The 16,447-nt window shown below is 39.7% G+C and overlaps 1 protein-coding gene across 2 annotated transcripts in view; it reads right to left on the bottom strand.

Annotated features, from left to right (window-relative positions):
- Positions 1 to 16,447, bottom strand: part of lingo2 (leucine rich repeat and Ig domain containing 2) — a 367,687-nt gene that overhangs the window by 135,401 nt on the left and 215,839 nt on the right. For both annotated transcript variants that reach the window (XM_072663238.1, XM_072663239.1), the window contains one exon: positions 15,092 to 15,178. The gene's annotated coding sequence lies outside the window, so the exon portion shown is untranslated. The remainder of the gene's footprint in view (positions 1 to 15,091; positions 15,179 to 16,447) is intronic.

Genomic DNA, 16,447 nt, shown 5'->3' with positions numbered 1-16,447 from the left:
TAAGAACAAATTAATTACACAAACAATGTAATTTATTCAGCATGTTAGACCTCATTTACGTACACAAGCGAGTCTCTGTGTATGTGCTCATGTTCGTGTTTGAGGAAGCCATATCTTCTTCTTTTTTGTTTAGAAAACCAGCTCAGAAATTATGTAAATGCTTTCATCAGCAGGACGTCATGTGCCTTTACTGTGTTTTGTGAGTTTGTGAAGGACTGGAACTGAATTACTGATAATTTATATCTATAATAGTTTCAATAAAAAGTACAGTAATCTTTCCTTTTGATGACACTTCATCAGTCATACAGCTACTAGGATGGGTTCATATCATTAGAGTAGTCATTTCTTCTGTTCTGTGCTCTGGATGCCTTATAGAATCATGATAGCTTACACAAGCATTAGGATGCTTAGCTGGTGCGTTGGATTGGTGGAAAATCTAAAGAATGGTTAAAAAAGTTAAACAGTATGTAGCACCAAAGCACGTTCTGCTATCATTACCATTCCAGGTACTGCTTAGAACCCTTTTGCTTGGAATTCAGACTGATTTAACTCAGAACTAGAGCCATTTCCTAATGTTACAGAAGGTTCTTTACATTTTGAGAAGGTTCTTCACATCTCATTTACAGCAATTCAAGGATCACCTGTTGAAAGGTTCTTTAGGGAACCAAAAATGGTATTTTTGGTTAATCTATGGCATATTGAGAAGAACCCTTTATGTTAGAAATACATTTCAAAACTGGTAATAGCTGTAAATGCAGACACAAATGATTGAATGCCAATCAAAGGCACTTCCTTACAAGACTAACTTTAAGTATTATCACTGTCACGCAAAAACCTTGCATTGACAAAATGTCAACTTTACCAGAGAAGGAGAAAACCCTGTTAAGTTCAGCGTAAAAAGGTTCCCATTCCTATTCAATTTGAAGCATTTCTATTGGTCTATTCTCAAAGAAATTATAAAATATTATTTTAAAAGAGTCATATTTAAATGCTAAAAAGTTAGAAATGACAAAAATGGAGAGACAAAGTTGATGATATGCAGCACTGTGGGACATAAACAACTGAATGAGTAATGTCCCAGCAGATAACTGGCTAACTGAGGGCTGACCGTGGGCTGATTGTGAAAATGGGCAATCCCACACAAAACCCACACCAACCCTGAATGGACTAGCCCACACCTAACCCATGTGTGGGCCATTGTAGGCTGGTTTTGGGGAACGTGTATCTGGGCAAACCCACACAAAACCCTCAGAGGCCTTGTGTGGAGAGGCCTACCTCTTTTGTCATGTACCTAAAATGCTGTTTAGATGAGGACAGGAGGCCAAAAGAGATTTATGATATCCTGATACAGGCAGACACAATCTAAGAGTGTATGTACCTTCAGGCCTGCATGCCTGGGTTCCTCCACAGCTTTACGCATTTGCTGCTGAATCACACCTGATTCAACTCTCAGGTTTTTAGTAGGTCTGTCAGAGCAGGGAAATCAGCAAACTGTGCTGGACTCTGGCCCCCCGTTGCCCTTTCCTGCCATTAAAGAACCAGCTGTGGTTCCATAAAGAACCATGTTTGCAGTAGAGATGGAAGCGTGACTGTGAAGGATCTTTAAATTGGTAAATAACATTAAGTGATGTTCTTTCATACTTGATGGCGATGGTCAAAGCTGATCTGCACCAAGAGACCTTCTAGCTTCAAGTACGGCTCGGCTCGACCCGTCATCCTTTAAGATCCACGGAAGACGAGCGTCCAGACTTTTTTCTGTCCTGCACCGAAGTGGTGGAGCGAACTTCCCCTGGGTGTCCGAACAGCAGAGTCACACCCTCCTCTTCTGAGAGGACTTGGGTGAAGAGTAGAGTATTATGGTCTCCATATTGACTTGTGTTTAGTAGAGTCTATGATTAGAGGATCTGAATTTTAGTGATACTAGAGCGTCTGCTAAATGCCTTAAATGTAAATGTAAATGATGGTTCTTTGGACTCTACTACAACTCTAGGACCAAAACTGATGCTTCTACAGCATCACGCCCTCTGCAGCACCTTCATCTGTAAGAGTGTGGGTGAACAATGTTAGAGAAAAGACAACGTGTCACACAAGCTCATAATAAGACTGAACTACATGACTCTGACTCTCGCTGTATCTCTTCCTGCCTTTCTCTTCATCTCCCTCATTTACACACACACACACACACACACACACACACACAGACGCACACACACCATGGCATCAATAAATTATAAACAAGAAATAAATTAAACATTAATCCCGAGCTTGCCGGAGCAGTTCACAGTTGGCCAACAGGAGCCTCTCTCTCCGGCTCCTTCCTCTCTCCACTGCAGCTTAATTAGCTTCCTCATCTTTCCAGTAAACAAACAAAGGAGGAAAGAAAAAAAAAAAGCGAGGGAGAGGGAGGAGGACCGCGGCTGGAGGACGAGGGACGCTAACTGGGTTACGCTTCCCCTCCTGGGGAACTTACAGCAGGACGGGACAGTCGACAAAAAGAAACAGGAGCGTTATAAATTGAACGGTGAATAACCTATCCAACCTTCGCTCTACGTTCAGGGACCACAGCGGCTCAGGTATCAGATGCGGTCCAATTTTTCTGGGTCATTCCGATCGGAAGCTGTTCGAACACAACCTACTGCAGCAGAGTCCTTACAGGCTCGTCGCAAAAGCGAAATCCCTCAGCCGTTATTTCCGATTATGCAAGACCAACTTCCTTTCATGGGAAGTGTCCTACAAACTCCAAGCTGACAGTTGAGCCAATGTTTCACAATCTGACTGATGAAATCTGACAAATATGTCATATAAATTTGTAGCTTTTGGTTCAAGTAATGTAAAAAAAGTATTTGGGGATTCTACTCTCATAAAAATAAAGGTGCAACAAAAGGTTTTTTGGGCGAGACTACAGAAGAACCACTTTTTTACATAAAGGAACCTGGGCCTCATTCACCAACTGTTCTCAAAAAAAGATATTTTCTGACATTCTGCAGTGTTTCTTTGGGTTTTGTTCAGTTTAGGAGGACAATGGGATCCATCATCATACGAGATGAACTGTGAACAATTCTGCTCAATTCTGACCTAGGAATTTTCTCAAGAACAAATTTCAGAGGATTCTTAGAAACAAAATTGGTGGTTGAGGCCCCATGTTTGTAATAGTAAATGTTGAAGTGTGAAGAACCTTATAAATATATATATATATATATATATATACCTTTACCGATTTAAAGGTTCTGCACAGATTCTGTGCAGTAAAGATACTGTGCATGCTCATATCTCCACAGTAAGACAGCCAAAGGCTTCATGGCACTACACTCCTGTCTTGACTTCTGTTCCGACACTGTTAAAAGTATTAGATCATTGAGGAACCTTTGGAGCTTCTTAAATATGAAACAGTGCAGTCCTTTGACGAACCTTCAAGAAAAGGTTTCTAGGAAAAAAAAAAGATTCCTTGAAGGTTCCTCAAAGTACCTTAACAGTGTACAGCGACTCCCTGGTTTCCTGGACTCTCTGATCTTTTGTAGACGTTCTGACCCAGTCGTCTAGACATCACAGTGGTTCTTGTCAAAGTGTCTCAAATGTTATATAACCACCCCTTGATAGGTGTCATCGGAACCATATCATCAATGCTAGTCACTTCACCTGCCTGTAGCTTTTAATGGTAGTCAGGCAGAATTGCTGCAAAGACAGTATAACCCTACATGTGTTTGTATTAATCTGATATGATGATAACACTATGATAAGCCCGGTTCTTTACTGGCTATGACTTAACCAACAAGGCGAAGCTTCCCGTAATTCAAAAGCCAGTCATCCCGTTCAAGTTTCAGACAATCACAACTTCTTCTTCTGGTTGTTCATTCTAATCTTTCTCAAGCCACAATGAGCCAATACAGCAAATCCACTGTGAACTGTTTCATACTGAGCTCAGCATCATACCAAAAATCCTTGCCATTTAATCAGATCTGTGCCTTCCATGCCAATTACCCAGAGACAACCAAACAAGCCCAGCAGAACAAAAGCAAAGCCCAATCACATGCCAGTGCGCCTGATACTCTTTTTAATTACATCCGCGTACAATCACGGCTGACATTTTGGCTTCTGCTGGCAAGGAGGAGCTTTGTTGAGAGCGTGAATAGCCTAATTAAATTGTGATACGAGCCACAGATCACTGATGTCAATCGACGAGATGGTCTGGCTGATCTGGTAGCTGTGGTTAATAGATTTGATTGTTGGGATGGTGTTTTGGAACTTCCGATACTCATATTACTCTGCTATTCAATGACCTTCTATATTTCTGTTGACTGCAAAATAGTAAAATACTCCGAATATCAGAAGTTCAAAAATGCCATCCTAATAAAGGACCTTCTCTGGACCTTTTCATGTTTGGTGAGAAGCAATCTACTCAAAGGAAAGTAGAATCTCCAGCCTTTTTCACATATGAACTCCAGAACATGTCTGGATAATCAGGTCCAGACATTATTTGGAGTCGTGTTCCTCATGGAAATGTTCCTCATGGTTTTGGCAAGGGGAGGAGCCTGTGTAGCACGTGCAGTATGGCCCAGCTGGATACAAAAAGCATGCTGCAGAAATAGCAGTGGTTTGTTTACAGCACAACAAAGATGGTGAACAAGACCACTGATTCATCCATAATAATGCTATCAACAGGCCCACTCTGAATTCTCCAGAAAGTTCACCTGCTCTATTCACACACATGGGCTCACTCGGACATTGCATGGACCTTGCGCAAGGGGGCAGGCAGGATGAGCCTACACCCCCCCCAGCCCCTTTGGGTAATCTTCGGTCTATGTTACTGTGCATTCCTGAAATGCAACCCAATGCAATGTGGTTGAACTCGAGCTCATTAAAAAATACGGGAGTTATAAAACCAAACAGATGGTCAGTGATGCAGCATACCAGACTGATTTCATGCAGATTTTATGCAGATGTTATTCACATCGGTCAGTTCTACAGAATCTACCTCTCACTGGACTTCAGCCATCTTGCCATATTTTCAGCCAGCACTTCTCCTATCACTGCACCACTTCAAGGGGTGCACAGCTGTTTGGTTGAGCACAATGTTCCTGCTCTAAAACATTTGCACTGGGGCTCTTTTGCACATTAATTAATTGTGTTCAGGAATTGAGGGTGGAAAAAATGCCTAGATATAAAAGTTGATCCAAATTCCATGACATCCAAGGGACTATTTGATTTCTCATTGTAACTGAAGCTCACCACCTTTCTGGATTGTGGTAATTGGTGAGCTGCTGTGATCTGTCATCAGTGAAAGTGAGACAATTCCTCCTATTTGCACATAATTACCATGCTGATGATAAGCACAGCCACAGATGAGCAGTGCTAAGCTATGCTAATATTTCCATGTGGGCTCTCTTCATTCTGGATTGGTTTAATATGCTCAGTGGTTTTATGGGTCTGGGATGATTAAGGGGTCTAACATTTTTTTTTTTTTTTCATTTTAATTGAAGGCCCACAGCTGATTAAGGGGCCATTCTAGACCTTCTGAAGCATCGTTATCTTTTTTTCCAAAAGATAAAGAAGTTATGGATTTTTTTGTTGTATTTTATGTCATATTTCCAGCAGACGACGAGGCTATATTAAACATAAATGACTCAACAGAGGATCCACCCATCCACCCATCTGAACATCCAATAAAAAAGTGAAGAAGCTGATGAAATCACTCGACTGATATCACTCGACCTTCGTTTCTAACCAGTCAGCTTCATACACACACACACATATATACACACCCCAACCATCTCTGCTAGGGCAGAGTCTCTTTTTCCGTCATTCCTTTAGCTGCCTGGAAGATCCAACAACCAACAACCAACAACCTTCAGCCCATAACTCCTTCAGTGCAAGGCGCCTCCATAACTGACAGGACTCTGCACTCACACATTACACTATATGTCCAAATGTTTGTGGACACCTCTTCTATCTAATGCATTCAGCTACTTTAAGTTGCACCCATTTCTGAAACCAATGTGCAAATACACATATAGAGCATTCTTAGTCTCTGTAGAGAAGTACTGCCAATAGAATAGGACTCTCTGGAGCAGATGAACATCATGAACCTATGCTGTAATGCTGCCTAATAATGCCAGGCGTGGGCTAGAGGGGTATAAAGCCGTGGAAAGTAGTGGAAGAACTGTGTTCTCTGCAATGATGGATGATGCTCCATCCAATAAATAAGTAAGACGTCTTATCCTCTCAAGAATATGCTAGAGTATGCTCCACCTTTTCAGAGTTGGATGGAAACTTTGACATTGCTTGATGTTCTTCTGGTTGACGGCAATGAAAAATGCTTAGTTGTAGAAGGTGCTGGTTGGATTTCTCACTCATCCATCTATGACATTTATAAAACCAGTCTTTAACAGTTGTGAATTAATGCCAGAATCATCCACATCTGCATTGAACCACTTACAACAGTGTGCCAACATCTAGTAGACAGTATATATATATATATATATATATATATATATATATATATATATATATATATATATATATATATATGGAGATGCTGTTTACGTTGAGCTGTACAGTTTAATTCAGCTCAGTTCAGCCCTTAGGAGGTCAGTCCTGTCCCTACTCTAGGAGACTCATTATAGAGCCTTACTGCAGTGGGTAAGAATAACCTCACATGGTGCTCTTTAACACGGCACAGCACAGCCACTAAATATGCTTCTCTGTTTTTCCACTATTGAGCGCAGGGGGTGTGCGGTATGATCCAGAATGCCTAGCAGCTTATTGAGAGTCCTTTATTATACCACAACCTCCAGAGAGTCCAACTTTACTCCTCCTACAACAGAGCCGGCCTTCTTATCTGCAATACAGATGTTAAATGACTGGAAATCTCATTAACATATAAACATTATGTTGCACAGACACTGAAGCTCCACCTTCTATACTACAGTATCTACATGCAAAACGCTGCATACTGTACATGAGCTGAAATGTCACTGGCTTATTAGTGAACATAATGTAGCGGCAAAAGTGATCACTCGCTTCCTCCGTTTCGCTGGAAGTCGATAAAAGGTCTGCAATGTGAGAGTCGTTTTCACCGTCGCAGAGCATTCATGTCTCCTATGTTCTAATCTGGTACAAACTTCCCCGCCGTGCTATATTACTTGCAAAACATACAAAAGAAGAGAAAATACAAAATCCCAGTCTGCTATCGCAATGACAGCGCAAGAGCTAGAAAGCGAACTGTGTGAGCTGCGAGTGGTGCTTTCAGTGCCTCGTGGTGCATTTGTGTTTTTGTTTATCAGATCTAGAAATGAACAGTCACTGGGGGGCATCTAACTGAAGAGGTTTTTGTTAACAGACAGAAAACAACACAGAATTAAAGTGGTTCTACAAATTCCTCCAAACTCTTACGGCGGTGAGGCAGCACTGCGAAATCACAGGCTAATTTTCCTTGATTAAAATGGTTGTATTTTGAAACCCTTTATTTTTGACATCTATCTATCTGTCTATCTATCTATCTATCTATCTATCTATCTGTCTGTCTGTCTGTCTGTCTGTCTGTCGTCTATCTATCTATCTATCTATCTATCTGTCTGTCGTCTATCTATCTATCTGTCTATCTATCTATCTATCTATCTATCTGTCTGTCTGTCTGTCTGTCTGTCTATCTATCTATCTATCTATCTATCTATCTATCTATCTATCTATCTATCTGTCTGTCTGTCTGTCTGTCGTCTATCTATCTATCTATCTATCTATCTATCTATATATCTATCTGTCTGTCGTCTATCTATCTATCTGTCTATCTATCTATCTATCTATCTATCTATCTATCTGTCTGTCTGTCTGTCTATATGTCTGTCGTCTATCTATCTATCTGTCTATCTATCTATCTATCTGTCTGTCTGTCTGTCTGTCTGTCTGTCTATATATCTATCGTGCATGTTTAAAAGACAACAATTTGGTCAAGGTAAAACTATCACTAAGGTATAACAGAGAGGGAGTATAAAAGCTAGAAGACAAAAGGAAGTCATCAGGGTTGACTGCAGAACAGCCTTGACCACAGAATACTTCCAAAATGGTGCTTAACTCAAAATGCTCTTTGAATTTTCATCTGTCAAAGGCCGATATACTGAACTCACGCTGAATGTTGTCTTCCGGCTCGCTCACTGTGTCAATAACTGTGTTCATATAATACAGTCATACAGGTTTCTAGTCAATATTCATGTGGAAATGAAGCACAAGCTTGAAACTGCTCAATTCAGAGCATCACTTTTGCTCTGTCCAGCCTTGGATTTACCAGGATCACCAGTGACAGTGCAATTTAGACCCAGTGTAATCCAGGAACCTGCCCCACACATACTGTAACTTCAAAATACCACCCTAAATTCTCCGAACAAGCTGCTAGATCCTCCCTGTGCTTCTCCTGCGAGTCAGCACAAAGCCTGGTGCTTATCCCACGAATCAGTTCTCACTGCATGGGGACTGAGGGGGATACTGATGCCTCCCTGGCCTTACTGCACTAAGCAGCTTTATACTATCTGCTCAGAATGCTAAAGACACTGCCAGTCTGTGGGGAGGAGACGCATGGGGTTTAGGGGGAGCTATAAAGGAACCTGGAGCCTGGGACAGTTTTCTACAACAGTGGCAGTAGTTCCCAATACACTGTGACGACAAGCTGTGAAGGGTTAAAAAATGTATCGCTCTTTCCATGTTGTTAGGTCTTATTATTGCCCTCTATACCTCCCCCGTCTTCTGAGGACCAGAGATTCTTCGTTAACCATCTAACCAAAACAAATCTCTTCATTTCTTGTTATGCAAAAGAACCTTTTAACCAGCAAAAGAACAAATTTGAAAAAAATAAAAGTGGTTCTTTGAGATATCATGGTTCTACATCTTTACTAAAGAACTATTGAAGGACCCTTTCTTTTCTCAAGTGTAACACCAAAATAGATTCCACAGTAAAAAAAAAACACATTTATTTCAATACTATTTGGATCCATTTTTGTTTAGATTGTTAAAATAAAGTGTTGTTCCAGTGTTGTTCCAGAACCCGTTTTTGGTATTACATAGAACCCATTTTTAGTTTACATTTTTAGACTGTAGGAATCAGGTTTGGTTGTTATTATTATATTCAATGAAAAAATGTGTTTACAGTCTTAAAACAGGATCTTTAGTAAAGGCAATGGTTCTAAATAAATCCAAAACTCAAAGAATTATAGATGCTTAAATGGTTCTTTGTCTGCATTTATACATTCTTGTTTACAAAAGCGGTTATTATGGTAAATATCTAGATCTATACAAACAATAATCTCTATAATAAAAGCAACGGTTCTGTATAGAACCATGACAACTTACAGAATCGTTGTTGTTTGGAGTGTATATAGCACCAAAAAGGGTTTTATTCGTCGAATAACCTTTTCTCGTGTTTTATAACATTTATAAATGTATTTAGTTTTATATACGCTGTATTATATACTGTCATATTTAAATATATAGTTCTACAGTCTTAATAAAGAGGTTTTTCAAGAGATCTTTAGGAAAGGCAGTGGTTCTATATATATATATATATATATAAAACCCTGACAACTCAAAGAACCAATTGGGTACTTAAATGGTTCTTTGCATTGGTGGAAAACATTTTGTAGTCGGCTCTACAGGCAGCTAAAGAACCATTTTTCAGAATTTACGTAGAGTGCAGTATATACACATAATAAGCTATAACTGCAGAGGAAAATATACAAAATAATAATTTCATACAAAACTCCAACATTTGACCACGCTTCTAGTTTCACAGATTGGTTGGATTCATAAATAAATGATGAAAAATGAAGCAAGGGGTAAAGAAATATGCTATATTAAGTAAATTAAATGCAGGTGCACTTATTAGCAGAACATTCTTCACCGTTTACCCCAAACAGCTTCTCAGACTTGACACTCGAAGGCCTTCGTGCTAGAGTTCAAAACAAGTTTAGGCAAACACTGGACTCTCTTTTTATCCTCATTAAAACAGAACCCAGAGATCAGCGATTGCCCCTGTCGTGAACCGTGTCCGGGTCTTTGAACCGTGCATGCTCCAACATCTGAATATTTTAGCATTTTTTTTCCTCTGGATTATTGAGTAGAGCCTAAGATGGTGTTTATATTGAGAAAGCGCCTAGCTTTGATCTTCAACAGCAAACCAAGCGCAAGAGACGTAAAATTAGCCGCGATGCGCTCACAGGAAAATATTGATTTGAAATCTAAGGAGCGTCATCGCCGGAGGGTCCGGCCGGTGCGTATCTGGGCCTCATTACTTTCTGTTCAAAGCAGCCTTCCATTGTTTCAGTGTAGCATATTTAATTGCAGTTTGTGGCTGCTGTTGACAAAACACTACAAAGGGTTCTTATTGGAGGGGGCAAACACTTTTTGTTTAACCCCTTAACACTCCAGGGCACACTAAGGTGTGCTACTCAGTAACTACAGGGACTTCTGTACAAACTGCTGGGGCTATTTCACGGTAATAATAGCAATAACAGTAATAATAGTAATAATAAACGTTTGGCCCACTGGCAGGTGTTTATTGTTTGTACAAAGTCCATAACTTTTTTTAGTGAGCAGTATATAGTACCCAAATAGGTTCTAGTCAAAGAACCTTTTTTTGGTAAAATATAGAACATTTAAGATTTTATGCAGTTTATTATATAAACTATTTCTTACACTGCACTGTAAAAAAACCTCTACACTCTTAATAAAGGGATCATCAATATAATTTTTGTAAAAGCAATGGTTCTATACTAAACTGTGACAACGTAAAGAGGTTCTTTGCATTTTCCTTATGTTATTTATAATTTTCATACACTATTGCTTATAAAAATGGTTCTACACTCTTAATAAGGGGATTCCCAATAGTTCTTTAGTAAAGGCAATAGTTCAACATAAAACCCTGACAACCCACAGAACCATTTGCCTAGGATTAGTGTTATATGCATTATTTGGAAAACCTTTTGTAGAAAACACTGTTCCATAATCATCACGAGTTTAAGAACGCATTTTTAGATTATTTTAGATCTAGCAACAAATCGGGTTCCACTATTATAATAAGCCAATTTCTATTTTTTGGTACTACTAGAACACATTTTGAGTAGAATGTAGAGACTGAAATATCAGTTTATACAGTTAATTATATATTCTTGTTTATATAATATCATAATAACATAATAATATACATTCTTGTTTACAAATATGGTTCCTATAGGAAATATCTATCTCTATATAACCTATAATCTCTATAGTAAAAGCAATGCTTCCATATACAACCATGACAACTTACAGAACCATTGTTGTTTAGAGTGTATATAGCACCAAAAGGGGTTTCACTGGTGTTTTATAGAACAATTATAAATGTATGCAGTTTTATATACTCTGTATTATATACTGTCATATTTAAATATACAGTTCTACAGACTTAATAACATTTTTTAAGAGGTCTATAGAAAAGGCAGTGGTTCTATATATAAACAATGACAATTTTAAGAACCACTTGGGTACTTAAATGATGCCTTGCATTGCTGGAAAACATTTTCTAGTAGGTTCTACATAGAACCTTCAAATTTTTCAGTGCTATGTAAAATCTTTTTTTCTTCGGATCTGATGTATAGCACCAAAAAGGTTCCACTCTTGTTACAAGAACTCTTAATAAAGGGATCTTGAGTAAAGACAATGGTTCCATATAAACCCATGACAATGCAAACTCATTGGGATGCGTAAATGCCTGGTTAAAGGGTTTTGCATTTGCTACTGCGTTCACATACGCATACATTTAGTTAATTTCAGCTTTACTTCGCTTGAATAGGAAGTTTTCCACAAAAAGAAGGTGGTTCTAGTGCCGGTTCTCAGTGTCACGTCTCACCGCCTCATTAATCGCATTTCCTTTCGGAAAGACTGATGTGTTGCTGCAGATTCGGGGGGAAATCTACTTAAGCAAGTACTTTGTTCATGTTACATCTTGGCTGTTGAATAAATGAGGGAGGTGGAGAAGAACAGTAATCGTGTGCTCAATCAGAAACGAGAGAGAGAGCGAGAGACTACGTGTGGGTATGAGAGAGAGAGAGGGTGGGGAAAAGAGGGAGATCTGGACATCTTTGTTCTCAGACACTCATTCTCTGCTCATGATGCAACCAGCTGTAACTCCAGACCAATGTGTGTGTGTCTGAATGCGAAAGGGAAATGACTCATTTATCTGTGCGATGAAACTGTCCGACAATAAAATAAATATACCAATAAAAAGAGATTCTACTGTAAACAGCATCCAGCATGGCCCAGAACGGAGACATACTGCCGCATTAAGGTCTGAGAGATGGCACTGAGGTTTATTTAAGAGCCTGGTGAGGCTGGGAGAGAGCGAGAGAGAAGAAAAGAAGGATATGCATGTAGGTGAGAATTTGCTAAAGCTGCTAACCCTGAATATATGAACATTCTGAGCACTGGGAAATATCTTGCATTAGAAATGGCAACAACCCGAGCACAACCTAAAGCAAAATAACATGAACTTTTGCTGGATGGAGCTAAACAGGGTTAAGAACATGATCTTTTATCCCCACAGTAAACTTATCTGACAGCAAAGACAGCTAATTCTCCAGATTCCCCCCGAGGAACAAATTATTCTATACTAGAACAATTATCTTATTTAATGACGAGTGTGTGTAGAATTCACAGAATTGACTCCTATATTATCTGAATCTCCTCCTGGTGGTGTAATTGAGCACTATTTGAAAGGAAAACAGCAAATCACAGTGAGAATGTTAAACTACAGCCTCCAAACATGGTGGAGGTAGTTTCAGCATCAACTCACAGTCAGAGCTAGCCAGGTTAGCCAGGTAAGGAAAACAGCAAATCACAGTGAGAAGGTTAAACTACAGCCTCCAAACATAATGGGGGTAGTTTCATCATCAACTCACAGTCAGAGCTAGTCTGGCTAAAGTACAGCCTCCAAACATGGTGGAGGTAGTTTCCTTAGTGACATACAGTGAGAGCTAGTCAGGCCAAAGTACAGTCTCCAAACATGGTGGAGGTAGTTTCCTTAGTGACATACAGTGTAGAGCTAGTCTGGCTAAAGTACAGTCTCCAAACATGATGGGGGTAGTTTCATCATCAACTCACAGTGAAAGTTAGCCAGGTTAAAGGACAGCCTCTAAAGATGGCGGAGGTAGCTTCATAAATGACTCACAGTGAAAGCTAGCCAGGTTAAAGGACAGCCTCTAAACATGGTGGAGGTAGCTTCATCAATGACTCACAGTGAGAGCTAGCCAGGTTAAAGTACAGCCTTTAAACAAACTCACCTTTGGCTAAATTAATCATAAACTGAGAACAGATTTGAAGGCATATGTTAAAAAAAAAAAAAAATGTTATCCAAATATATCCAATAATTATCAAAATCCAAAACGCATGTATGGCTGTATGGTGACTTCATAGCACCAAAAAATGAAAAAATTAAAACACCAATGTCTGAAGGCAGATATGAGGCATGTTAGTCATCAGAACTATTTATGGAGGAGAAATGACTGTGATGAAGGTCAGGTGCATGCTGGGACGAAACACTGTGAATCAGGAAAGGCCTTTTTTTTGGCCTTTTTGTTTGGAGCAGGCGGTCTTGCCCTGCAGACAGCACAGTGAGCCAAACCGAAACACAGAAGAGTTTGAGGTCCAACCCTGAAGCCCTGAGCTGAGTCAGAGAGAGATGGAGTCAGAAAGTCAGGGAGAGAGAGAGAGTCATAGAGAGAGAGGCCAGGCTGAAGACCCTCCACTTCATTTACAGATCAAAAGCTGCTGAAAATGAACCCCCGGTCACTCAGAACAACACAGGACCAGCCGACACTCGACCGATGTGGAAGCTCAGAAACGGCTGCAGCTGATTGGCTCTTCGAATTTCTAAGTCCAGCAGGTTTGATGAGAGCCACTAACAGATGTGGCCACAACTGGACATCAGATCAGACCATCCCTGACTCTATCTCTCTCTGCTTCTCTCTCTGACTCTCTCTCTGACTCTATATCTCTCTGACTCTCTTTCCGACTCTATTTCTCTCTGACTCTCTCTCTGACTCTATATTTCTCAGACTCTCTTTCTGACTCTATTTCTCTCTGACTCTCTCTCTGACTCTATTTCTCTGACACTATTTCTCTGACTCACTCCCTCTATAACTTTCTACATTTCAGATTCTCTCTTTTTCTAATAGGCTCTCTGTTTCTCTCTCTCACTGACTATGACTTGTCATCTCTGACTCTCTATATGACTCTGTCTCTCTGACTCGTTATTTCTCTCTGATTCGCTCTCTTTCTGCCTCTCTGATTCTCTCTTTTTCGCACTTTCTCTTTCTCTGACTGTCTCTCTCTCTCTCTGACTTGCTATCTCTCTCACTCTTCCTGACTCTCTCTGACTCTTTCTTTCCCTTTATAATAATTTTTTCCTTTCATTCATCTATTATCTTTTTCTTTTTTATTCACTTTTCCCTCTTGAATTTTTTTCTTATATTTTTCATGTATCTCTCTCTCTCGCATGCTCTCTCTCTCTCGCACGCTCTCTCTCTCTCGCATGCTCTCTCTCTCTCGCACGCTCTCTCTCTCTCGCACGCTCTCTCTCTCGGCTGATATTTGACTCTTTGATTCCGGGCATTATAGCAGTGCCTTGTAGGACCTCATAAAGCTATTACTGAGGCTCAATATATCTTATGGAGGCCCGGCTCTCTTACATATGGCCATCAGCTTGATTCATGGCTCCCTCTTCTCACTGAGTCAAGAACATTAGGCTGCTGTTCAATCAACCTTCTGCTCCTGTGCTCTCACTGGGTCCACCACGGAGGCAAACCTCCAGAAGCTATGTGGTATTACAGTAATGATTCGCTGTATGTGTGTGTGTGTGTGTGTGTGTGTGTGTGTGTGTGTGTGTGTGTGGAGGTGAAAAACTGATGTACGATTCATCTCACGTAGGAGGATCATCTATTTACACTGCCAGAAATATTCCTGCTGAAAGCTTAAACACACGAACCAGCGCATGTTTTAACATCATGAAGCTCATTAGATCTGAGCGTCACTGAGAAACCGCTGAGGTTGTAGTTCTGAACATCCGGCTACTCACCGCACTGAGAAGCGTTCTTCCTCATAGTCATGGTGTAGTTTCCGACTTCTTCACAATAAATCTCTCTTTTCTGCAGCGCCTTTAAATCTAAAAGGGAAAAAAAAGCAATGTCATTGCTTACCGTTTCATATGGATTACTTCAGTCTCGCAGTTTAGAGAACCAGACAGACGGTATTCCTGGAAAGCACAGAGTCCTTACTTTCAAGGCATTCCACAACTGTGCTTTTGAGTTAAAGACAAGTCATTTTATTATGATCTCAATTTGCCTAAAATTCTAAAGCTCCCGAGTGGCCCAGCTGTCTAAGCCCCAGCTCGCTTTCTCTGGGTGGATAGGATGGCCCTCTCTCTCTCTCCCCTATTATCCAGGGCTATGCTGGCCAGCGTTGCCAACTGTTAGCTGACCTTTCTTCTCCTAGCGTGTTGAGATGTAATGATGTAGAATTGAGTGATAGGGGATAAGTCCAAACTAGTGGATGTGAACTGGTAATGACAAAAGTAGGAGGAAAAATCCATGAAGAAAAGATGTGTGTACAGTATAAATGTTATGATTTTATTTATTTTTTTTTTTTGGGATGCTTTGACATTGACATATGAACAAACATATAAGTGCAACACAGAATGTAAACCATATTTAAGCCATATACTAACAAGGCATTGAAGAAAATATTATTATAAATTAGAGTATCATAATATTGTGTTTTGCAATAGTGCACTGATTCCCCAAAACACAGTATTAATTTTTCATAATAATAAGTTTATATGAAACGACTGTTGGCAGACAGTGGTTCATTTTGAGGTGTGTTTAAACCTCGACCACTAGATGGCAGTGTTGTGTCTTATGATTCCACTGTTCTGATTGGATTAAAAAGTCCAAAAAACTTTTCTTCTGAAGGTACGTATTATGACAGTTTTCCTGAAATTGTATATATACAATGGTAACCTCTGTATTATAATATGTATCATATTCCCAGCCTTAATATAAACATAATTGATTGGTTAATAAACAATATTTATTATTTTATTTGACTGCATTGAAATCCTGATGGAAAACGGCACTCCAGACCTCTTAAGAGTAAAAACAGGGATGGGAAAGGGGGACATATACACTGCAATTAATAAACAAAACACGGAGAACAAGAATTACCATATTCTCAAGAAATCCCTTGTATCCCCTCATATTTTCATATTTTCATATTCCGAACAGTACTGTACTGAATACTACTTAACCCCTTAATACTCCAATGCTTATCACACACTAAGGCTTATTACTCAGTAACTACAGGGACTTCTGTACAAACTATTGGGGCAATTCACTGGTAACAGAAGTTTGTAATAACACTTTTTAAGAGGTTCATT

The sequence above is a fragment of the Salminus brasiliensis genome, chromosome 19 (assembly GCF_030463535.1).
Source record: "Salminus brasiliensis chromosome 19, fSalBra1.hap2, whole genome shotgun sequence".
Lineage (NCBI taxonomy): Eukaryota > Metazoa > Chordata > Actinopteri > Characiformes > Bryconidae > Salminus > Salminus brasiliensis.
Note: the sequence above shows the minus strand (reverse complement) of the source record. Positions and strands in the feature narration are given on the sequence as shown.